The sequence below is a fragment of the Crocuta crocuta genome, unplaced genomic scaffold (genome assembly GCF_008692635.1).
Source record: "Crocuta crocuta isolate KB4526 unplaced genomic scaffold, BGI_CrCroc_1.0 scaffold884, whole genome shotgun sequence".
Classification (NCBI taxonomy): domain Eukaryota; kingdom Metazoa; phylum Chordata; class Mammalia; order Carnivora; family Hyaenidae; genus Crocuta; species Crocuta crocuta.
In genome coordinates, this window is record NW_027529549.1 from 2,072,775 (window position 1) to 2,097,978 (window position 25,204).

General features: G+C 39.4%; 1 long non-coding RNA gene across 1 annotated transcript in view; it reads left to right on the plus strand.

The window, feature by feature from the left end:
* Positions 1-20,485: 20,485 nt before the first annotated feature.
* The window catches only part of LOC144229394 (uncharacterized), a 44,090-nt gene continuing 39,371 nt past the window's right edge, over positions 20,486-25,204 (plus strand). The window contains exon 1 of the long non-coding RNA XR_013334480.1: positions 20,486-20,568. This is a non-coding gene — a long non-coding RNA (uncharacterized LOC144229394). The remainder of the gene's footprint in view (positions 20,569-25,204) is intronic.

Below are 25,204 nucleotides of genomic sequence, written 5' to 3' on the forward strand. Positions count from 1 at the left end.
TAGCCTACGTTTTAAATAAATTAGACAACATATAAAAACACGAGTCTAATCAATTCAACGCAGCCATATGGGGGAGTCTCTTTAAGAACACCTGTTGTCGAAGATCTCAGGTGAGAACATAAAACCCCATCCTGGAGTACCAGAGGTCTAAAGAAAACCCACTTGTTGTGAGGATGAGCTGCGGATTATATTAAAGTGTAAGGGTTTACTTTTTTAATGTCAACTGTTTCATCATCACTCCACAGTACATGTAAAGGCACAGATTGATGTATTTTTCTGGCATCTTTCTGACGCACCCTTGCCCTAAATAAATCTGTTTGCCAGGATCTTGTCGCTTAAATTAGCCATCTCAAGCTCTTGGTCCTGCCAACACAGGCGATTGTGCCAATGTTCTCAGCATTTACTGGCACACGAGCTGTTGCCTTTTCTTTGGCTTTCTGTGTGTACCTGGGGCCATCATCCTTCCTCCACAAGACAGCAGTCTGGCTTATGTGTCCCTGAGACAGACCTCAGGATTGTTTGGACTCACTCTGGTTCTCTCCAGGGTGTGCATCCTGCATGATATATTTTCAGCCACATAATATATTGTTCAGAATTTGTCATGCACATACTTGCAGATTGGCAGAGCCACCTGCCAGAGATGAGAACCTTTTAAGTTGTTGTCAAACGTCATAAAATGTGTTCCATGATTAATTTTGTGGGCACAGATTGGTTTTTGCACAGAGTCCAAAATTTGGGATATGTCACAGTGACTAAATGGCACCGGCATGCTGAATGAATTTGGAATTTGTTTTGTCAAGTGTGGGAGCAGGCACACAGATGGGCTTTGATCCAGTGGTGCTGCTTGGAATTCTCATTATAGCAATGATGTCATTTGTCACGTAGAGTGGGTAATAGTGCTGCCAAATTGTGGACAAAGCATGGCAAATAGCAAAGTACACAGACCAAGGGAAAACACTGATGGAAGCACAGGAAGTTTTCACTCCTAGCTGACCTCTACTGACAGGACACAAACATTGTGTAAGGGCTGCCAAAAAATATGCTTAGTAGAAATACAGGCAGAGAAGGAAACTTCCAGCTGAAACGGCCCTTTAAGGAGGGCCCATAGAGCCTAGGAAATCTTCATTTTACAGAGAAAAATCAAGTAAAACAAACGTGACTTTGCTTTTTACATTAGGCTCTGAAAAGAATCTTTGAGCTGCAAGCAAGAGGCTTTCTGCAGATCCAACCAAACCCAAGCCAAGGCATTTTGCTTTGTAAGAAAAGCTTTGTCTACTCAAAAGTTTAGCACCACGTTGGAAATTGGAAAACACACACACACACACACACACACACACACAGCCCCCAAAATCTTGTAATGGTGAAAAAGTACAGCATATTCTCACCAAGTATACACACAATATTTCTCTGTAGAGCTTTAAAAATACATTCATGATGCAGCTAAAGCAGTGTTTAGAGGGAAGCTTATAGCTAAAAAATGCCTATATTAGAAAAGAAGGCCTCAAATCAAAAACCTAAACTTTTATCTTAAGACACTCAAAAAAGAGAAAACTAAACCCAAGCAAGTAGGAAGAAGGAAAAATAAAGTTTAGAGCAAGAAATAGAGTTAAAGAACAAAAACCAGCATAGAATAGAAAAAAGAATAGAAATAAAAACAAGCAAGAAAATCAATGAAACCAAAACTGGGTTTCTTGAAAAGATCAGCAAAATTGACAAACCTTTAGCCAAACTGGCCAGGAAATAATGGGTAAAAATTTAAACTACTAAAGTCAAGAATTACGACCAACCTTACAGAAATAAAAAGGAGTATAAGGGAATACTATGAAAAACTATACGTGTATGTGTATGTTACATACATGTAATATTTACTAAATGTAATATATATTATATATAACTATATATTACATATAACTATGTATATTCGTATATCTAGCTTATCTAATTTGTTGACATTTATAATAGTGTGTGTATATATTAAATTTTCTTCATACAAAAGCCCACCACGTAAATTTTGCTTCAGGAAGTCTTGAGTATGACATGAACATTTCCATTTTCTGAAAATTATGAAAGTATTGTGATGTGCCCTACTTGTTGGGAACTTCTGACCTACCACATATTAGTCATTCAAAAATATTGTTGAATTACAATGAAGTATTTATGTATTAGTTAATATTAGATGCAGCTTCATAAAAACATGAAAGTCCAGGGGCATCTGGGTGGCTCAGTTGGGTAAGTGTTGACTTTGGCTCAGGTCATGATCTTTCAGTCTGTGAGTCTGAGCCCTGCGTTGGACTCTGTGCTGACAGCTCAGAGCCTGGAGCCTGCTTCAGATTCTGTGTCCCTCTCTCTCTCTGCCCCTCCCCCACTTATGCTGTGTCTCTGTTTCTCTCTCAAAAAAGAATAAACATTAAAAACTGTTTTAAAGCATAAAGTCCAAAATAATAGTGCATTTATAAGTAAAAGAAATCCAGAGATAGGTAATTTGGGGCAAATGTGACAGTTCCACAGTTTCATTAGAGATCCCAGCCTCTGTCATTATGTAACACCATCCTAGGACATGGCTTTCTTTGATCATTGAATTTACTCATGATTTTAAAAGGCTGCAAGAAGGGGCTCCTGGGTGGTTCAGTCGGTTGGGCGTCTGACTTCGGCTCAGGTCATGATCTCACAGTTTGTGGGTTCGGTCCCCGCGTCAGGCTCTGTGCTGACAGCCAGCTCAGAGCCTGGAGCCTGTTTCAGATTCTGTGTCTCCCTCTCTCTATGACCCTCCCCTTCTCATGCTGTCTCTCTCTCTCTCTCAGAAATAAATAAAACGTTAAAAAACTTTAAAAAAAGAAGGCTGCAAGAGTTCCAGTTATTACATGTGAGTCGTAAGCCAGGAAAAAAGAGTAAGTTTTTGCAAAGAAGTAACAATCATCCTTCCCAATCAAGTCAGCCTCCTTTTTTCCTTTTTTGAAAAAATGTTTTATTTATTTCTGAGAGAGAGAGAGACAGCATGAGAAGGGGAGGATCAGAGAGAGAGGGAGATAAAGAACATGAAACAAGCTCCAGGCTCTGAGCTGGCTGTCAGCACAGAGACTGACGTGGGGCTCGAACCCACGAACTGCGAGATCATGACCTGAGCTGATGCTTAACTGACTGAGCCACTCAGGCACCCCATTTTTTTTTCTTTAAGTTTGTATATCTGTTTATTTAGAGAGAGAACGTGCACATGCACACATGAGCAGGGGAGGGGCAGAGAGAGAGGGAGAGAGAATCCCACGCAGGCTCCATGCTCAGTGTGGAGCCTGACATACGGCTCAATCCCATGACCATGAGATCGTGACCAGAGCTGATACCAAGAGTTGGCCATCCAATCAACAGAGTCACCCAGGCACCCCTCAAGTCAGCATCTTTTTAGCCAGCTGTCTAAGAGGTCCCACATAATATTTTGACCTATATGTCATTGGGCAGAACTCAATTACGTGGCCCCATCTTGCTGCAGTGGAACCAGTAAATAAAGTGTTTTACTTTGAATGACAAAGTGCTCAGCTACAAAATCTCAACTCTGACCCTAGGGAGGAAGAGGGAAATAGATGCTGAGATAATCCTCTAGGAATCTTTGCTATACCTTATCACAGCTTCTAAAACTTATCTCAAAACTTAGTTCTTAGAGCATTCTAGGCCAATACATTTATTTACCCCCTTTAGAAAGGTTCTGCCAGTTAACTTAAATGTATCCACTTACCATGTGCTATCCTGAGGGGAGAAATGCTGGATGTGTTCCTACCCCCAGGAACTTTCAAGTGATTTGGGTGAATGAAACCTATATAAATGAACCAATCCAGAATGCTTTCCACCAGTATCTATTGAAGCTCTATGTTTGATAGTTTGGACCACCACTTTGTATTTACATCTTAAACTTAAGAAAATCATACAGTGTACAAACTTACTCAAACTAAAGTACTGAAATGAACCACATTACTTTGCTAACCTAAACTGAATTGGAAAATTAATCTTAACTACAAACCATTCCAAAATATAAATATCAAATAACAAAAACCAAACTTTCCAGGATCCACTGTTCTTAATGCTTCTCATCACTTGCCAGGTATGCACAGAACCTTGTGAAACACCATTAGAATCGTCAGCTTCTCAGTCTTGCAAGTGATGTGGTCACCAAATGGGTAGTCAGAAGACAGACGGTGACAATAGTGTTACCACATCAACTCAGCATATTTGTCATGATTACACACTGTATTAAGGCATTGTGCTGGGTCCTAGAGATACAGGGAAGATACTCTGATCTCAGAGAGCTCACAGATCCACAGAAGGGAACAGTCATATAAGCAATCACAGGAACAAAGCAGAAATAATACTGTTGTTATTGTTGCTTTAATTGCAAGGGTATCAATAGAGGGCAAAGTGGAGTGGAGTAGAGTGGGGTGCAATGATTTCTCATCGGACTAACCAGAGGAAGCTTTAAAGAGCAGTGGTTCTCAACCCTAGGGTGATTTTGAAGCCAAGAAAACATTTGACAATGTCTGGAGACATTTTTAATTGTCAGATAGTGGGTTGAGGGTGAGAGTTGCTACTGGCATCTAGTGGGTAGAGACCAGAGATGCTGCTAAACACCTCACATTGCACAGGACAGCTCCCCACCCTCCAAGAAATAATTGTCCATCACAAAATGCCAATAGCACCCTGGTTGATAAAACTGGCTTTGGCAAAAAGGAAACATGATTAGATTATTAGATTTTTAACACTTGGGTAAGTGGAAACAGAATGCCAGAGAGAGGGCTGTGTGAATAGAGCCATGCCGGCAGAAAATGTATGTCCTGTTTAGGAAATGAGGAGGGCTTTAGCGGGGTAAAGGGTGTGCACCTGGGGATGGGGAAAGTGTGGAAGTAAATGGAGCCTAACATTTTGGTTGGGATGGATTATAGAGGCTCCCGGATACTTGGATTTATTCTTTGGGCTAGAGTGAGCCACTGAAGGATTTTAAAAATTTGAAGCACTAGAATTAGAACTCTATTTTAGAACTATAGTCCGAGGGAGAAGCTTTGATTATTATAGCAGATAGTAAGAAAATTCCTTTAAGGGAGAGTGTTATATTTGTTTGGGTGTTGTCTGTCATTAGGCTCTGATGGTTGGAAAGCACCAAAACCTCAGAGAAGAAAGGAGAAATTCTCTGTACTTGGACTAGGTATGGTGATGTTGGTGTGGGCTGTTGTGGGATGGGTATTCCAGAGGTGAGGAGGGGCAAAGGGGTGAGAGACAGTACATCATTGAATGTTATGTTTTAAGATTCTTCCTGCTGGCCTCTTCATCTGCAGTCATGTTTTAAGACATCACAACATACTTGTATTTGGATTTCTTGTGGAAGAGGACTATATTTGCTTGACTGGCTGTGAGGAGGAGGACAGTGAGAAAGGGGCAATCATGGCTAGAAGTGGGGAAAAGGATTTGGAAGCTTCATAGTAATTTCACTTCCCACACCCTCCTTTCAAGTCCTACAGCTTGCCCCCCAGAACTGCTCATGCTCCCCAAATACTCTACACTTACCTGCTCTTCTTTCCACTTGGCATACTTTTCTTCTCTGTTTAGCAAATTCCTGCTTACTCTTCAAATCCACTTCAAATGTTCCATTCTTTGTGCTGCACTTTATACAAATTACCAATATTGTATTATGTTTACTCAAGTGTTTATTTTCTCCAATCAGATAATGGGCTCTTAGGTGAACCCTCTTACCCTTAGGTTCTCTGGAAGGGTAAGGATGGCATTTTATTCTCCAATTCTCCAGTAGGTAGCAAAGTATCTGGCATATTCCCCATGCCCAGTGATCATTCATTGAATGAAGTGGAGTGAGGTCACTGAGTGGCAGAAAGATTGTAGCTCTGGGCCTACAATGCCTTTGCATAGCTATTATTAAAACTACACCTTTCCATCTTATTAATTTTATGTTTTAAACTTTATCTTGTAGCTTAAAAATTTCCTTCTGATAGATGATATTCTATCAGGAGGAAAAAACCCCAGAGTATGGCTTTAAGCCTTGAGTGAATGGGCTAAAATCATGTTTCAATGTGCTTTTTAGAATGCCTGCACATTATTAATTTAACATCGACCTGCTTATTAAGATTCCATTATTAAGGAAACAATTGTAAAAATCATTAAGAGCACTTCTACAGATTTTAACCACTGACTCATCCTGCTGGGTTTCAATTCATTTGACCTGAACATCCCTCATTCAGAGTATCAGGTAAAATTTTATTCTTGTAATCATTAATAAATGATTAATAGGCTGATTTTTATGTGTTTTTATTGTTGCTGCTGATCTGGAGAAGGTTCTCTACAGGAACAGCTGTATATATGGGACAATGCCATATATTGGTTTAAAAGAACCTTTTCCAAAACATCTTTCCCACACTGGTGGTATGCAATGCCTCTGGTCTCAGCAATTAGTAAGTATTTCCTTTGAGTGAAAGCATGAAGCTTCTAATCACACTAGCTTCTTTGGAAACAGGATAACTCTTGTGGCATCAAAAACCTATAACTGGAATATGAATTTGGAATAGAATTCTGGACCTGGGGAGGGGAGGATTTCTCTTTGGTTTCTACTGCATCTACCAGATCAAGTTCTTTTCTTTCTTAAAGCACTTTGGCATGAAGCTTACAACCTTACTACCAGCAATCCCTTATTATGGCAGTCATCTGTTGACTTAGAGGCACTCTTCCACAATTATTTAAGTTTTAAGCTCTGAGCTCAGCCTCACTCTTTCCAACAATGTGCCTGTCACAATTCTTGGCAATTTCAGTCTCCATATTGATGATCATTTCAATATCCCGGCATCTGACTTCCTTGGCCTCTTCTTCTCTAATGATCTCCTTCTCTCCCAACCTCAGCTACTCATCCCCATAGATGGGCCACTCACTCCCTACTGTAGACCTGGTCTTTGTCAGTAACAGCGATCCTTCCATAATCATAAGCATTGCACTCTAGAACCACATCCCATATCTTTCCAATGCAATGTCTCTGGCACTCTGACTTTAACATTTGTTGACCAGACAATGAATTTTTCTTACCATCTTTTCACTGCCCCTCCTACCCCACATGTCCTATGCACCTCTTTATCCATCCTAGATTTTATAGTCTATCCTAGTAATCACTTACTTCACACACCTTTAACTCCCTGGATCTTCTCTCACTTGTTTGTCCCTCTGCATCTGTTTTCTGTTTGCTGAACTTGGCTGGAGGAAAATACCCAGCTTTACTGCATGGCCTTCCTTGAAACTCATGAACCATTCCACTCAAGTAGACCCAACAATTCTCTTTCCCTAATCTATTGGTTCTTATTTCATATTTTCTTCAGTCTCCTAGAACTTTCAACACTTTTTCTTCCTTCATCATTTTCAGCTGACAGACCTTGATTTCTTTTCACTAACAAAATGAAAGCAACCAGAAGAGACCTTCCACATATTGCTTCCATCACTTCTACCAGCCTACCTCTCTCTATACCCATGTTCCATCTTGCATAAACAACTATTCATGTTCCTATCTAAGGCACACCTCTCCTCTTATGCACTAGGTCCCAGGACCTCACATCTACTCAAGGAGATTACTCAAGCAAGTTTACTGTAACCATCTTAGAGAAGTGGTCTTCTTCTTTATCAGTTTATTTCCATCAGCATATAAACATGCTATATTTCTCATAGTAAAATACTCCCCTTGATGCCATGCTTCCTTTCAGTTACCTTCCCATTTTTCTTATCATTTCTATAACAGAACTCCTTTAAAGACTTGTTCATATTTGTGGTCTCCATGTATGCTTTCCATGCTCTCCCCTGAACCACTATAACTTGACTTTTATCTACACTATTCCACCAGAACAGCCCTGGTCAATGTGTCCAGTAATTTCCCTGTTGTCAAAGCTAATTGTCAGTTCTGTCTTTATCTCACATGAAACAATTGATTATTCCCTCACTGAAGCACCTGCATTTGGCTCTCTAATCTTCTCTGACCTCAGTGGACACTCCCTGTCCCCTTTAATGGTTCCTCTTTATCTGCTTGACCTCTTATTTATGCAGGGCCCCCAGAATTCTATCTATAGACTTCTGTCCTCAGTCTACATCACTTCCTAAATGGTCTCATCCAGTCTTAAAGCTGTATACTATCAGGGCGCCTGGGTGACTCTATTGGTTGAGTGTTCACTCTTGATTCTGGCTCAGGTCATGGACTCATGGTTTGTGAGATCAAGCCCCATGTTGGGCTTCACATTGACAGCATGGAGTTGGCTTTGGATCCTTTCTCTCCTTCTCTCTCTGCTCCTACCTCCCTCATGGACACACACCCTCTCTATCTCAAACAACAACAACAACAACAACAACAACAACGACAAAAACCTCTATACTATCGATCACAGCACTGTCCAATAGGAATATAATGTGGGCCACAAATATGAGTCATGGATGTAATGACTAGTAGCCAAATTCTAAAAAGTAAAAACAAACAGATTATCCTTAATAATATATTTTATTTTACTCAATATAGCCAAAATTTTAACATTTCTATATATAATCAATATAAAATTACTGATGTTTTCCATTCTTTTCATACCAAGTCTTTGAAACCTAGTGTGCCTATTACTCTTAGAGCACATCTCAATTTCGACTAGCCACATTTTAAGTGCTCAGAAGCCACGTATGGTCAGTGGCTACTGTACTCTATAGCGTGGATCTAGATGGTAGACACTGGCTTTTACTGAACCAGATAAGGAGTCACTGCGAAGTTCTGAGGTGAGAAATACCTTGACTTGACTTTCTTTTTAAATTTTTCTTGCATTTATTTATTTTTGAGGGACAGACAGAGCGTGAGCAGGGGAGGGACAGAGAGAGAAGGAGACACAGAATTCAAAGCAGGCTCCAGGCTCTGAGGAAGTGTTCACACAGAGCTTGATGCGGGGCTCAAACTGTGAGATCATGACCTGAGCCAAAGTCAGACACTTAAATGACTGAGCCACCCCGGTGCCCTGACTTGACTTATTTTTAAAAAGGTTACCCTGGCTGTGGTATTGAAAATAGACTAAGCGGGAGAAAGGAGGAAGTAGAAGACTCAGGAAGGAGGTGAATGCAGGTGAAAGAGAGGGAAATGGTGAGGGAGTTATAAGAAATACAACAAGTGAAGATAGAATTCCACCTGGATTGCCATGGAAAGAAGGGGTCCAGGGTGATCCTAGGTTTTGATCTGTGCCACCACAATAACAGGAAGAGCTACTTCTCTTTTTTTTAATGTTTATTTTTTTTATTTTTGAGGAAGAGACCATGGGTAGGGGAGGGTCAGAGAGAGAGAGAGGGCCAGAGGATCTGAAGCAGGCTTGTACTGACAACAGAGAGCCTAATGTGGGGCTCAAATTTATAAACCATGAGATTATGACCTGATCCAAAGTCAGATGCTTTACTGACTGAGCCACCCAAGTGCCCCAAGACTCATACTTTTATGAGATACAAGGAAGACAGTCAATAGAGCAGGTTTCCAGATGGCAGATCAGTAGATTGATTTGGGATTTCTGAAGTTTGAAGTTTCTGTTAGACAAATAAAAAATAATAAAGATAGTTTCAGCTAGTGACATGTGTCATGAAGAAAAGAAAATAGCTGTGGAGGGACTGGGGAAGTGCTCCTTAGACAGACTTGTCAGTAAAAGCATCTCTGAAAAGGGGCATTTAAACAGAGTCCTGAACAATGAAATGAGGCCAGCCACGCACAATCTAGAAGAGCATTTCAGTCAGAGGGTACTATAAAGCTAAAAGCCCTGAGGCAAGAATGTCTGAAGAACAGAAAAGCAGTCAATGTGTCTGCAGTGAGTATGAGGGAAAGGTAGGCAAGTACCAGCCACATAGTGCTATGCCAGTCATGGTGAAGGAGTTTGGATTCTTTTATGTGCCCTGAGAAGCCTTTGGGAGGTTTTAAAGTAGAAGTGGCATGATCTGATTTATGTCTTACAAAGAAAACTCTGGTTCCTGAATGGTGGATAGATTTATATTGTATTATATTATACTATATACTATACTGTACTCTACTATATTATATTATTGTTGTTTTTATTATTCCAAGAGATAGGAGCAGAAGCAGGGAGAGCAGTTCGAAGCTTTGACAGTGACTGAGCTCTACCCATCTTGTCTCTTATGTCTTTTCTTGAGTTCAAGGGATTTCTGGAGGAAGAAAATGCATATTCATCATCCCCATACCCCTCTGCATACCCAGCTATACACACTATGTCCTGCTCACAGTAGAAGACTCAGTACATGCTGTTGAGTGAATTATAAGGCTGTTCTCATTGAGGCTCAGGAGAATTTTTCATATATTTGTCTTTCTTATATATCATATTTTGCCTGTCCCTTAGTAAAGACTTAAACAATGTTTGTTGCATTGAGGCAAGGCCTCACTTCAGATAATCAGTGTACTGAGAGGGATCTTTGGATAGCCAGAGGCAGTCAGGAGGGTTTGGACCTTGCTGGAGTGGAAAGTAGGGAGAAGGCAGAGAAGGTGGAGCATGCTGAAAGAAAGGAGGCAGGTAGGGACACCCAGCTTTAAGGACACCAAGACAGATTTGTCCTACTTTTTAATTTGGCCTAGGGCTGGCCTGCTTCCATTGATGGGGATATGATCCCTGTGTGTGGGAATGGCTGAAATGGTTTGATCACCATGGGACCGTAATCTATCATCCAAATCCTTCATTAAGGGGATCTTTCTGCTGGCCTTATTCAAAGCCAAGTGTACAGGAATTTGCCATCCAACATCAAAATTCTCTGTGTCGATACCAATGCTGCAAGTCCCAGCAAACACAGGACGGCAGGCTGAATTCAGACTTTCTGGCACTCCTCCTTTCCTGGCTGGGACAGATGTCCTCAGGGCTAATCTCAGGCTGGCAGAGAGTTAAGTGCTGGGCTAGGTCTCCGCTGTGCTGCATATGCTGGTCTTGAGTTTGATTCTGTCCCAGAGAAGTCTATGGACCAGGGGGATGACATTTGGCACTCAGGAAGCAACCCAGGTGTCTGGCTGTTTTTCAGTCTCAAAAGCCTTATTCTTTTCCTTCAAGTCACTGCAACCATTTGAAATCCATCATTCATCACCCAAAAGTTTCAGAGCCTTTAGATTAGTGATCTACACCCGTAACTGATGATCCACTGGACTCCCATCCTTGGCATCTGAACAGAGCCAGCAGAACTGGTTACAAATTCGTTGTTAATTACTGCATGTAATCACATTATACCCAAGGTTGGAGACACTCTACTTTGTTGTTATTTTGTATCTGAAACATGCATTTTTGTTTTTTCTAAAGCATGTCATTTTTGCTTTCTAATTAGGACATGGGGGGTTGGAGTGCATCCTTGTGTTGTTATTTAATGATGCTTTTCCTGGGGAGGGAGGAAAGGAAAAGATTTTCCTTTTTCTATCAACAATTGTTGTCATTTCTGCATTAAGAGGGTGGAAACTTGGTTCCTCCCTCTTCCCCTTTAGGCAAAGAGTCCATGGCTCCAATTCACAAAGGTTGTTGATTTTGACTTTGGGTTGCCCCACTCTGTTTTTCCCCTCTAACACAATAGGTGAGTTCTTCTAGCCAACACTCCCTAAGGGTGGGGTAAGAAAGAGCCCATTTCAGTTGTGGGTTTTTTTTTTTTTTAAGCTTTGGGTAATTTGCTTTTATATTCACCCAAATAAATCAGATTGGTGGCACATTCTCCTTTGTCCTTGTACCTGAGCCAAATTTACAGTTTAAATGGTGCCAGAATGAATTACATTGCTTATATTCTAGTAACTAGCTGCGAAACATACCAGGCTGGAGCCAAGGAACCCATGGAAGTAGCATGTAGGTAGACACCACTGCTGCCATATATTAGCCACTTCCCACCTGGCTAAAAACGTGCATTTATTATATACTGCCCCATCCCTATAAAAGAACTGATGTCCTTTCCATATAAATAAAATGGGGATAATAAGAAAGACCTGCCGTGCCACGTCTGAATTACTGACAAATAAGATCATGGCTATAAAAGTGCTTTATTTCCACAAATGTAGGCTATGGGTAACATCATTTCCTTACTGTTTTTTGTTAGCTAGCCACCCAACATGGGATAGCCTACCTTGTGTTTCTTTCTTTTTTTTTTTTTTTTATGTTTTATTTTATTTCTAAGAGAGAGAGACACAGCGTGAGCAGGGGAGGGTCAGAGAGAGAAGGAGATAAAGAATCTGAAGCATGCTCCAGGCTATGAGCTAGCTGTCAACACAGAGCCCAACACGGGGCTTGAACCCACAAACTGTGAGATCATGACCTGAGCCAAAGTCAGACGCTTAACTGACTGAGCTACCCAGGCACCCCATCCTACCTTGTGTTTCAAGGAAAACTGTTGGTCTTGGTGAGTTGAAGACCCAGTTCCAAATCCGAAGAAAATGACTGAAAATGAATAAATATAAGAAAAAATTATTTTGAGTAGTCATTCAATTATTATGTAAGTTATTTATATTCTTTTCATTGAGATTTAGGTTGAATTTGGCAGCCAGTGCTGTGGAATAAAAGGCAACATTTTAAGTCTTTCGGTAATCAGGCATTTCCATCCAAATGGCCACCACTCATAATGTGATTTCCCCTTGCTTTTCAATAAACAGAGGACAAGAGAACGTAGTTCATTCTAATTATATCACATTCTAATATATATTCTAAGCATTGCCTTACAAATAGCTGCTTTTATGTCATAAAGATGAGCTTTGAGGGGAAGAACGTTAAGCCTTTTTCTATATTCTTTGTTTTCTCTATTTGATCCCTGTGAGGAAGGTGGATAGACCAAGGCATAAAGATGAGCACAAACTCTTCAAAGCCACAGAACTGTTGTCTGAGTTGTGACAGCTCCTCACCTCCTTCTTTTTCATTTACATATTTTAAATGTTTTCTACAAGCTTTACGAAAAATAACTGAATATGTCTATGTTTATAATTTTCACACTGACTCTTAATTTATTTTATTTTTGGTTAGTGTTCACTCTAGGTTTCTGAGGGTTTAAAGCTGCCTGCTAAAAGCTGCTTTCTCTGTCCCCAAAGAATATTTAAACCATTTCTGTGCAATGAGAATCTGCTTGGGAAGCCCATCTTTATACAGGAAAAAGCAAAAAGAACTAATATTTAGTGAGTGCCTACGTTGTGCTAGGTCTCCTGCTAGGCTCTTTACACAGGTCATTTTATTTAATCTTTGTATCAACTCAATATATATATAAAATTTTCCTTATTTTATTGATAAGTAATTGAAACCAGTGAGTTGGTTTCATCAGCAGGATGTAAACATACCTGTGCTATCTGTTCCTGTTTACAGCATTTTCATTTTGAAACATTTAACCTTTCTAAAATTATAGTCACATCCCCCACATTGACAAACTCTACTGTCTGATTTAAAAAAAAAATTTTTTTTAATGTTCATTTATTTTGGAGAGAGAGACCTAGAGAGACAGAGTGTGAGCAGGGAAGGGCCAGAGAGAGACAAAGACACAGAATCTGAAGCGGACTCCGGGCTCTGAACTGTCAGCACAAGGGGGCTTAAACCCATGAACCGTGAGATCATGACCTGAGCTGAAGTTGGATGCTTAACTGACTGTGCCACATAGGTGCCCCTGATTTTTTTTTAAAAGCGGTGTCCCTCCATCTGCAAAGTAGTAAATATTTAATTATATTTAAAATGTATACATATATATAATTTGTAAAATGTTAATCCAAATATTTTATTAATGATTTGTAATCAAGATATAAAAAGAAAATAAAATATTAGCGTTCCTGCATATGCCCTTGTATGAAGATGTATAATTGTGACTTCTATCAGAGACCTCAAGTTGCGTTATATGGCTTTAATGGAATATATAAATAGTACCCATAATTGTTCTTTGAATTAAAGGATTCTCTGGATAGAAAAATTTCCTGGTGGCTGGGGGAACTACCAGCATGCACACTAACCAAAATGCACTAAGAAGTGTAGACTATCCTGTGGTCTGCAGTTTTCATCACTGAAGTTATATAAGTGCATATATCTGCCTTTTCACAGGCAGGAAAGTTGTTTCCTCATTGCCCAAGGTGAGGCCCAGGGAGGATTTAGAACTCCTTTATAGGTAGTGTTAACTTTTTCAGCCAAGTCTGAGCTTCTTGAAAATAAAATACTACTCTGAGCACAGTGTGATCACTCCCTAGTGGAAACTTGCCAATGGTACCCAAACCAAGAAGCTAAAGGGCAGAGGGGCAGATGGACCCTTTACAATTGTTTTTTCAGAGAAGCCCGAAACTCGAATTTGCTGGACAAATACTATATGCCTGCCTTTACAAATGACATTATCTGATTTATATTTATATTATAATGGATCTAAAAAGGAAGATATAATTATCTCCATTTTTTAGACAGGAAGTGCTTAGATATCTTACCCAAAATCATGTGGAGACTGAGTTTCAGACCTAGGACAGCTTTTTTTCCTACCATGCCAATAGGTCCTCCTTGGGGAAATAATTCCCAGGATTTTTTTCATTGAAAAGTTAACAAATATAATAGAACAATTAGTTTTAAAAATATATAAAAATGTTTACAGAAAACATTTCTAGTCAATTATTGGACTTTTTGAAGTTCTGGCTTAATATTAGGTAGGCCTTTTATAAATCCATTTTATTTCCTTTGGTCTGCCACCAGCTGGAGCTACTGTATAAAGGCCATTCACTTAGAGTTCAGCATGTAACTCTGGAATGTGGAGCTAGACTGCCTTGACCTCAAATATCTTAGGATAAACTCTGAAGAATTAATGGTTGAGAAATTCAGTGTCATAATAGGCTAAGTAATTGGACAGGGTCACTTACTAGTTATGTGATTTGGGGCAAGTTATTTTGACTTTAATCCCTAGTTTCATTAGTTATAAAATGGAGATAACAGTACCAATCTCGTGCGCACCATTGTGGTGAGCAGTATATGTTAAGAGCTTAGTATAGACCTTACCACATAGTAGAGACTCCACATATGGTCATTAATATCACTGATAATCATTATATTCTTTCTCTCATCAGTATCACAACCCAAGTTTCACTCACACCATTGTAGTTACAATTCACATCATTACTCATCATTGTGTACTAGTACATTGCCTAGCAAATGGAAAGTGCTGCTTGATTCCCTGTTACTTGGTGTATATTTTGGGGTGGATGGTTTGAATGTTGTATGGTAAGACACTATCATACTGTTGGGTTTGAAAATGACCAGAGCATTCTCTATTTTAGGGGTTAGGATCACACCTGAACAGTGAACTCATTTGTCACGTCAATCATTCAATAAGGTTGGAACCCCAATGAGTGGCAGGACCCAGAGAAGAACAAAGTAAAATAAGTTTCTCTTGGACTAAATGTGCTAGCTTACCAGGAGATGACTTCAGTGTGGTGGGTGGGTGGGTAAGATAGCACTCACTCATGGAGGTATTCAACTCGGATATCAAAGGAAAGGAAGCTGCTAATGGTGTTTTTGAGGTGGGTTGGATCCTTTTGGGCAAGAGCAGTGTTTCCCAATATGTATTATGTAGAATTATAGTCTCATGTAGATTATGTTTCCAGGGTCAAATAAGAATGGGAAGTGTACCATGTTATATTCGTTTCTCACTTTAGGAAGTCACATGCCTATGAGATATTTAAGGCTCTAAAAATATTGTGAGAATCAACTCTTCTCCTGTTCATGCTTGCTCATGGGTGATTCCTTCATTTTCCCATAGAAAAGATTTTTTTTTAATGTTTATTTATTTACTTTGAGAGAGAGAGAGAGAGAGAGAGAGAGAAGGAGGAGCAGAGAGAGAATCCAACCAGGCTCTGTGCTGACAGCATGGAGCCTGACACGGGGCTTGAACTCATAACCTGTGAGATCACATCCTGAGCCGAAATCAAGAGTCAGATGCTTAACCAACTGAGCCACCCAGTCTCCCCACCATGAAAAGGGCTTTTTTAAAAGATGTGGGGGCTCATGGGTGCCTGGGTGGATCAGTCAGTTGAGTGACTTTTGATTTCAGCTCAGGTCATGATCCCAGGGTCGTGGGATCGAGCCGCCCATCAAGCTCCATGCTGAGGATGGGAGCCTGCTTAAGATTCTCTCTCGCACATACACTCTCTCTATCCTTTTTTTTTTTCCTCTCTCTCTCTCAAAATAAAAAAAAATTTAATTAAAGTATTTGGGGGTGCATATATATATCAACTTTGGACATGCGTGAAATAGTAAAATGCTTATTTATAATATTTAACTTATAAATTTAAATGAACATAGGTATTCATAATGACATACATTAGAAAAATCTATATATTTAGAAGTACTACTCCTTTCTTGAACTCAAATTTCTCAAGTTTTTTTCCCTGCTCACACTTTATGAGAAAGGCATCAGTGTTTTCCTCATTACTGGGATTGCTTTATGGGCCTCTAACAGCTTTCTAGAGCACTTATCTCCTGACTAGTTTGAGGCATAGCATGTTTTGAGTGTGTATCATTGGCCACATTCAAATCTTTAAAAGACATTTTCTTAAAACAATTGAATTTGTGAGGGTGTATTCCTAGGAATAATTACTAATTTTTGTTAAATTTACTTGCCTTCTATTCAATGGTTTTGTCAGGTAACCTCTACAAATTAGGCACCTCAAATTAGCAATGATTCAGCTAATGGGTCTATCTTAAGTAGAACATTGTTATTTAAACTGCAACAATTATCAGAGAGCCCAATAATAGAAAAGGCTGTGTAAGAATCGGAATATATAACAATTCTTTCTTTTCTGAGGGATAGCTTGAAATAAAATGGTCTCGTATATGTATTTTCTATCCTAGCATTCCGTGTGTGTGTGTGTGTGTGTGTGTGCGCGCGCGCGCACCTGCGTGCACACTCAGGCACACAAGTTGAAAAACCCATTTACATCTGGGATTGACTCTCTCGGCAATGATAGGCTAGTGGATTGCTGTGGTCATCAGGTTTTTGGTGGGAACAGGCTGCCAGTAAGTGCTACAGTTGAGAGCTTACGGTCAAAGATTTTCACATATAACCTTATTTATTTCTTGTGTTTTCTTGGTCATTTTATTTTGGTTCTCCCTCAAAATTTAGCAAGTCTTTAAAAAAATCACGGCTGAATCATTCCCATGACTTGAGACACTTGACGCAGAGCTTTAAGGGAGGATGGATCCTCCATCAAGGTCAGGATGGCAGTGGGTTGGGAGCAAGACTACAGAAGAACTGTTAGGGAAGAGTAAGGGCTAGTGGATACAGAGTGGCCCCTCTTACTCTGTCATCACTTTCTCCTTGGAGTCTCAACACTGACTTCCCATTGCAGTCTCCCTGGAGATTACTACGTGATGCTGCCTGAAAACATTTAAGTCACAATCTGTAGGAGTGGACCCCAGGCATTAGTAATTTGCAGTCTTCCCTAGGGTTGACAGGGATCAAAACTCTAAGAAGGCCATCAGTCCCCTTGTATCATCCCCCTGAAAATGTGGGGAGTATGAACTGTTGGAACTAGAGGTCGGATCTGCACTGGGAAAGCATCTGTATAACGTGTTCTCTTCCTCGGTGTATCTCTTCCCCCTCCCAGTCACTCTTAATGTTCCCGTCATAGAGTTAGATGCAGAAAGCCCTGGCATTGCCAGGGTGGAGAAGCTGCACACTCCTGATTGGATGGGATGTTATTGGTAATAGGCAGTCTCATTTCTGAATTGGAGTGCTGGGAAAGCATATTGGCTAATGTTTCAGTCTTTTAGTTACATTTGTATCTTTGACAAGTGCTTGCAGTTGGGGCTATACAATCCCTTGTGTCTCCATTTCCCTTCACTGGAGCAAGCTTCCTCTCTGTATTATTTCCTCTGATGGGAAAGAGAATCTGCAGTGGCCCTTTTTCTCAGCCACCCGTTGCCTCCTTGTGAGTTGTAAAGAGGGCACAAGAGAGAAAAGGAAGGGAAGACTAGAGTCCTTCTCCAACTGAAGTGGCTTGTTCAGAAGGCAGTCAGTTTTAGAGACAAAAGCCAGGGACACCAGTGGGGAGCAATAATAATAATGCTTTACAAGTATTGGATGTGTTCCAACTTTTAAAACATTCATAACTTTTCCTTTGAACATTCCAAAGTGATTGATGGAATAAGTATCAACAGCCTCATTTTAGGATGAAGAGACAACAGAGATGCTGTGATGATAAATCAGTTCCCTATTAGAACATGAACAAGGACAAAGGAAGGACTGATACCTGGATGTTCAGGTATTATTCAACCCAGTAGTCCCCAAATCTGGTTACTTACTAGAATAACCTGAGAAGGTTATAAAATAACACAATTACCCCAACTCACCTCTGGGACTCTAATTCAATAAGCCTAGGTTGGAGCTCAGAGAATCTGTAACTTAAAGTAATTTTCCCCATAGTTGTTCTCAATTCGGAATTAAGAATTCTGAAGAATCACTGGGGAGCCTTAAAAAAACCCATTGTCCAGGGGTGCCTGGCTGGTTTAGTCAGTAGAGCATGTAACTCTTGATCTCAGGGGTATGAGTTCAAGCCCCATGTTGGGTGTAGAGATTACTTGAAACAAACTAACTAACAAAAAACCCCATTGTTCAGATTATGCCCAGACCAATTAAGTCAGAATTTCTAGTGTTGGCAACCAGACATCACAGTTTTTAGATATCTCCAAGTGCTTTCAAATGCAACCAAAGTTGAGAAACACTGCTCTAGACCAGAACTTTCCAGTTTTCCAGAATCCCATTACAGCAAGTAGGAGAAGATGAGTATAGGATTGGGAGTGAAAAGAAGAAAATTCAAGTCCTGTTTCTGCCTCTGGGGAAAGTCACTTAATCTCTCTGAGTCCCAGTTTTCTATTTTATCAAATAAAGAAAGTGAGAGCACATATTTCTCAGGGATGCTGTGAGGATTAGATGAGATAGCATATGTGACATCACCAAATCCCATAATGTTACCACCAAATTCCCAAAAAGCTTGCTTGCTTGTTTATTTGTTTTTTTGTTTGTTTTTGAGAGAGACAGAGACAAAGAGAGAGCATGTAACTGTGTGAGTAGGCGAGGGGCAGAGGGACACAGAGAATCCTAAGCAAACTCCATGCCCAGCGCAGAGCCTGGCTCAGTGCTTGATCCCATGACCATGAGATCATGACCTGAGCTAGAGTCAGACACATCTCTGACTGAGCCACCCAGGTGCCCCCCAAATAGCTCCTTTAAAGAACGCATGGTGTTTTCCTCCAGATGTCTCTTTGTGTCTAAGTTTCCACCCTCGACCTTACACAGTCAGACTTCCAGGGCATGAAGCGGCACTCCAAAGTTTCCACTAATGAAATAAAGTTTAGAAATTGGAGGTATGTCCTCAAGGCTTCTTTTTGCCATTGCTATTGGTGTGGTCAGCCCTCTGCATGCTAGAGTTATGAATCTGCCAGTTTGCTAAATGTTTACTCAGAAGGGCAATTTTGTTTTCATAATACAGGAACACTTCAGCTATTACTATTCACCTTCTCCATTCCTCCATCTAGCTCTTTGAGTTCCTCTGAATGTGCCCCCAAGCACCTCTTGTTTAGTCCCATTCAGCATATTAGTGAAGGTTCTAGTATGTGTTTCTTATTCAGTAAATGCTGAGTTCACTGTAACCCTGGCCCACTGGAGAGCAAATAAGCCATACTATAAACACCCACTCCCTGGCCTAACAATTTGTACTGGTTGGAACAGAATCTTCTAATATTAGGAATTGTAGTGTGAGGATCATTTCATAACCACAAACACAGGCAAAAGCAGTCATGAGATTATGGATGACTCATTGTCAAAGGAACACTTGAATCATCTTGATCAACCTCCTAGATGGATCAAAACTTCTGCACCAAACACACTGTGCCATTAGTCTTCTAATTGAGTGTTATTGCCGGTTTGTCTTGACCACATCAGACCTATTTTTAAACCTCTCACAGTTCCCTCCTCACTAAGTAAAATATTTTTTTTGTGGATACCTTTCTCTTATTTCTTACATGTTTACTTGATCCTTTCTCAAACTAGACAGAGAGCTGAGGACTCGGATTATTTCTTATTTATCTTAAAGTAGTACCTGATACATGATAGGTGCTGGTACACACATATTACATAAACCACTAACCCTATGTTCTCTCCCAATGAAGGGGGGGGGGGTTGTTTCTAATAGACTAAGGAAACTAAGATCAGCTTTATACCACTTTCTCTAGGTTCCATCAATCCAGAAATTCTGTCATGATGTGTATACTACATACATATTTTAGGGAGGGAGAGAGGAGAGGAGAAGGAATAGAGAGGGAGGGAAGAGGAGGGGAGAGAGGAGAGGATAAGAGAGAGTAGAGAAGAATAAGGCAGAGCAGAAGAGCAAGAGAAGGTGAGAGAGAATACCATGTGCTAGATCCCATTCTAGAATCGGGGATGCAACAATGAACAAAACAACCAAAAATACCTTCTCTCATGGAGTTCTCATGTCTGGGTGTGTGTGAGAGTGTGTGTTGGAGGAACAGAGAGCAACACTAAAAAGTAGAGAAGTACAACATATCACTGTTACAGAGAAAGGTAAGTAGGATAAGGGGGTAGAGTACTACATGGAGAGTTGGAGGGCTGTTGGAGCTTTTAAATGTAGTGGGGAGGGAAGGCTTTGCTAAGATGAAATTTGGGAAAAGACTTAAAGGAAGTGATGTAGGAAGGCTTCAAGCTATTTGGCTAAAGAACATTCCAAGTGGAGAGAATGGAAAGTATAAGGTCACTCAGGTGGAAGAGAACCTGGAGAGTTCCCAGAACGGCATGGAGGCTGGTGGACCTGGAGTAGAGCAGGTGCAGGAAACACATAGGAGAAGAGACTGTAGGTGCAGCTGAGGGGGTAGGATGGGTGGCAAGGGTGGTTACAGGGAGTTACAGGGAGACTCAAAAATTACCCCCGAATGGTTTGATCTGAGCAACCGAGAGAATGGACCGAATTGCTGGCATTGAGAAGGAGACACCTACAGGAGAGGTTTCATGGTGGTGAAGGGGAAGATGATCTGTCTGCCTTCATCTATCATATATCTATGCCCTATTTTATATGAGATCAAAACTCAGAGAGGGTAAGTAATTTGCAGAAGTTCTCATAGCTAATATGTGCTGATATTGGGTTAGAAGCCAAAATCTTAGATGTCAACCCCCCCTACTTTCCCTACCCAACAAAGCCCTTTTCATATATTATCACATTTAATCCTCACAACAACTTATCCCCATTTTTAATTTAAAAAAAACACACAAAAACCCTAAGTTCAGGGAATTTAAAAAACTGGCTTAAGTCATGTTGAGAAAGAGAGCAGAGATTCAAATTTGCTTTCTGTTTCCACAACCTATATTCTTCCTATGAAACCATCCTCCAAATTTTCTATACCTTACAGGATGATGATAAGGATTAAGTGTATATAAAGTATACAGCACATGCAATGTCTGGCACACAGTATGTTTTAGATAAATGATAGTGGTTACTGATTGATGTAGATCTCATCTGTATATACTGTGTTCACCCCTAAGTTAATTAAAATATAGAGCTTAAATGAATTTCCCTCAGTCACACCAGAAATATCTATCAATATTTACTGAGTGAATCATGTAGGGTGCAATTGAATATATTATAAACAACACTGCGTGGATACTTTCACAATGTATATTGGTGTTTCCAAGCAGAAGAAGCATAAAAGTAGGTGTACGTGTGACTGAGGAAAATGCATAAAGCTGTCAGAGTGCCTTTCAGTAAAAAAGATCAAGAGACTTGCCGAAGAGGCTTCTGCTCTGTTGCAGAGGATGCTTTGTCCATTTTTTGCTCCCTGGGAGCTCTTGCCTGTTATTACCCTGTGATTAATTCTGCAGCGAACCATTTGGAGAGTTGGCATGGAATCATTTGTTCCCCTCTCTGAAATGGGGTGATGGATTCATTAATTATTGTCTATATTCAAATTAAATTTTATGCATCCTCCTGCCAGGTCTGAGTATTTTTCTACCACACAGACTTTTCCATAAAAATTTTTAAAAATCCATAGAATTAGATGCTTTTCTAAGAAAAGAAGAGAGGTCTCAAATCAATAACCTAAGCTTCCATTAAAAAAAGAAAAACGAGGGGTGCCTGGGTCGCTCAGTTGGTTAAGCACCCGACTCTTGGTTTTGGCTCAGGTCACAATCCCAGGGTTATGGGAACAAGCCCTGCTTGGGGCTCTGTGCTGAGAATGGAGCCGGCTTAATATTCTTGCTCTCTCTCCCTCCACCCTTCTCCCTCTCTTGCGTGCACTCTCTTTATCTCTCTCTCTCTCTCAGAATAAAAAAAATTAATTTTTAAAAAAGAAAAACTGGAAAAATAGGAATAAAACAAACCCAAAACAAGTATAAAGAAGGAAATAATAAAGATAACAATAGAGACCAATGAAATGAAAAAGAAAATGGAGAAAATCAGTGAAAACAGAAGCTGATTGTTTGAGGTTAATAATATTGATTAGCCTTTAGTCATACTGACAAAGAAAAAAGAGATAAGCCATAAATTACCAATATTAGGAATGAAAGAGGGGATATCACTACAAATCCCACAGACATTAAAAAGATATTAAGGGAATACTAAGAACAACTCTATTGACACAAATTTGAAAACAGATGAAATAAAATAATTCCTTGTAAATGACACACTACCAAAACTCACCCAAGATATAATAGATAACTCAAATAATTCTGTAACAAAGAAATGGAATTTGCAATTAAAAGTTTCCAAAAAAGCAATCTCTAGGCACATATGGTTGCATTGGCAAATTATACCAAATATTTAAAGAAGAATTAACACTTATTCTACACAATCTCTTCCAGAAATTAGAAGAGGAAAGGACATTCTCAATTTATTAAGCCAACATTACCCAAATACCAAACCAAGACAAGGATAGCACTAGAAAAAAAAACAAAACAAAAAACCACTATAAGCCAAATATGGCTCATGACCAGAAATATAATAAAACTCAATAAAATATTAAGGAATTGTGTATTTCAATATGCAAAATAAAATAATACACCATGACCAAGTGGAGATTGTGTGGAAATGTGAGATTGGTTCAATACTGGAAAGTCAGTTAATTGTAATCCATCATATTAACAATGTAACAAAGAAAAAAAATCACATAATTATATCAATTGATGCAGAAAAAGTATTTGACAAAATTCAACATTGTTTCTTGAGAAAGACTCTCAACAAACTCAGAATAGAAGAAAATTTTCTTAACCCTGTAAAGGATATCTATAAGACACGTAGCTAACGTCATATTTAATGGTGAAAGACTGAGTGCTTTTTTCGTAAATTTGGGGAAAAGGCAGGGATATCCACTTTCACCACTCAACATTGTATTGGATTTTCCAGGCTATATAATACAGTAAGACGAAGAAGTAAAAGTCAAACATATTTTCAGATGACATGATTATCTGTGCAGAAAATCTCAAGGAATCCATGACAGAGCTTTTAAACTAGTGAGTTTAATGAGGTTGCAGGGTACAAGGTCAACATACAAGAACCAAATGTATTTCTTTATACTAGCAATCAACAAAACTTTAAAAATTACATTGGTTCCAAATAAATACGTAGGTATAAGTCTAAAAAAACATGAACAGAGTCTATGCTGAAAACCACAAAAATAAATGATAAATAAGTAATAAAATAAAGAAGACATAAATAAGTGAAAAGATATACTATTTATGGTTTGAAAGAATCAGCATAGCAAAGATGTAACTCTCCCCATGTTGATCTGCAGATCAAATCTCATTCTTATTTTTATAGACACACATAAGCTGATTTTAAAATTTATATGGAGGGGCACCTGGGTGGCTCATTCAGTTGAGTGACTTACTCTTGATTTTGGCTCATCCAATGAGGGGCTCGATCCCATGACCTTAGGACCTGACATGAGCCAAAATCAAGAGTAAGACACTCAACCAACTGAGTCTGCTTAAGACTCTCTCTCTCTCTCTCTCTCTCTCTCCCCACCTCTGCTTCTCTCCTCTGTTCTCCTTCTCTCTAAAAAAATAAAAATAATTTTAAAAAATAATAAAATTTATGACATTTTAAAGAAAAAAAGGCAGAAAAATCTTTATGACTTGGGGTTAGACAAAGAGTCCTTAGATGTGATACTAAAAGCACAATCCATAAAATACTGGTGAATTCTATTTGAGCAAAATAAAAACCTTTTGCTCTGTCAAAAGACACTATTTGGAGAAAGAAAAGACAAGCTACAGACTGGGAGAAAATATTTGTGAATTACATATCCAACAAAGGGCGTGTATCTAGAATATAAAAAGGACTCTTCATAAGAAAACTACACAATTTTTAAAAAAAAAACACTGTGTATATGAATTGGGAGACTCAGCATAGCAAAAATTTAATTCTCAAATTTGTCTAGATTTTACTCAATTCAAATAAAAATTCCAATAGATCTGAAGGTATATAAAAGTTCATTCTAAAATTGATGCGGGAAAACAAAGGAACTAAAATCTTTCAAATCATTTCTACAGAAGGATAGGAAATATGCATATAAATAGTTAATTAGCCATTTGGGAAATACAGACTAAGACCACAATGAGATACTATTGCACATCTATCAGAGTAGGTAAAATTTTTAAAAAATATATTGATTGGTGCTGGTGAGGGTGTAGAGCAACTGGAACTCAATACATTGTTGGTAGCAAAAGAAAATAGCTACTCCAGACAGCAGTTTGGTGGTTTCTTACAAAGTTAAGCATATATATACCATATGGCCCAGCGATCCCATTCCTAGGTATTTGCCCTAGAGAAATGTGAACTTACGTTCACATAAAAATCTGTCCATGAATATTTATAGAAGCTCTGTTCATAATCACCAACAACTGGAAACACCCAAATGTCCTTCAAAGTGCGAATATATAAACAATATTGCATCTGTACAACAAAATACTATTCAGGGGTGCCTGGGTGGCTCAGTTGTTTAAGCATCTGACTCTTGATTTCGGCTCAGTTCACGATCTCATGGTTTGTGAGCTTGAGCCCCTCATCAGGCTCTGCACTAGCAGTGTGGAGCCTGCTTGGGTTTCTCTTTCTCCCTCTCTCTCTCTGCCCCTCCTCTGTTGTCTCTCTCTCTCTTTGTCTCTCTCTCCTTCCCAATAAATAAATAAACATTTAAAAAAAACCCAAAATACTATT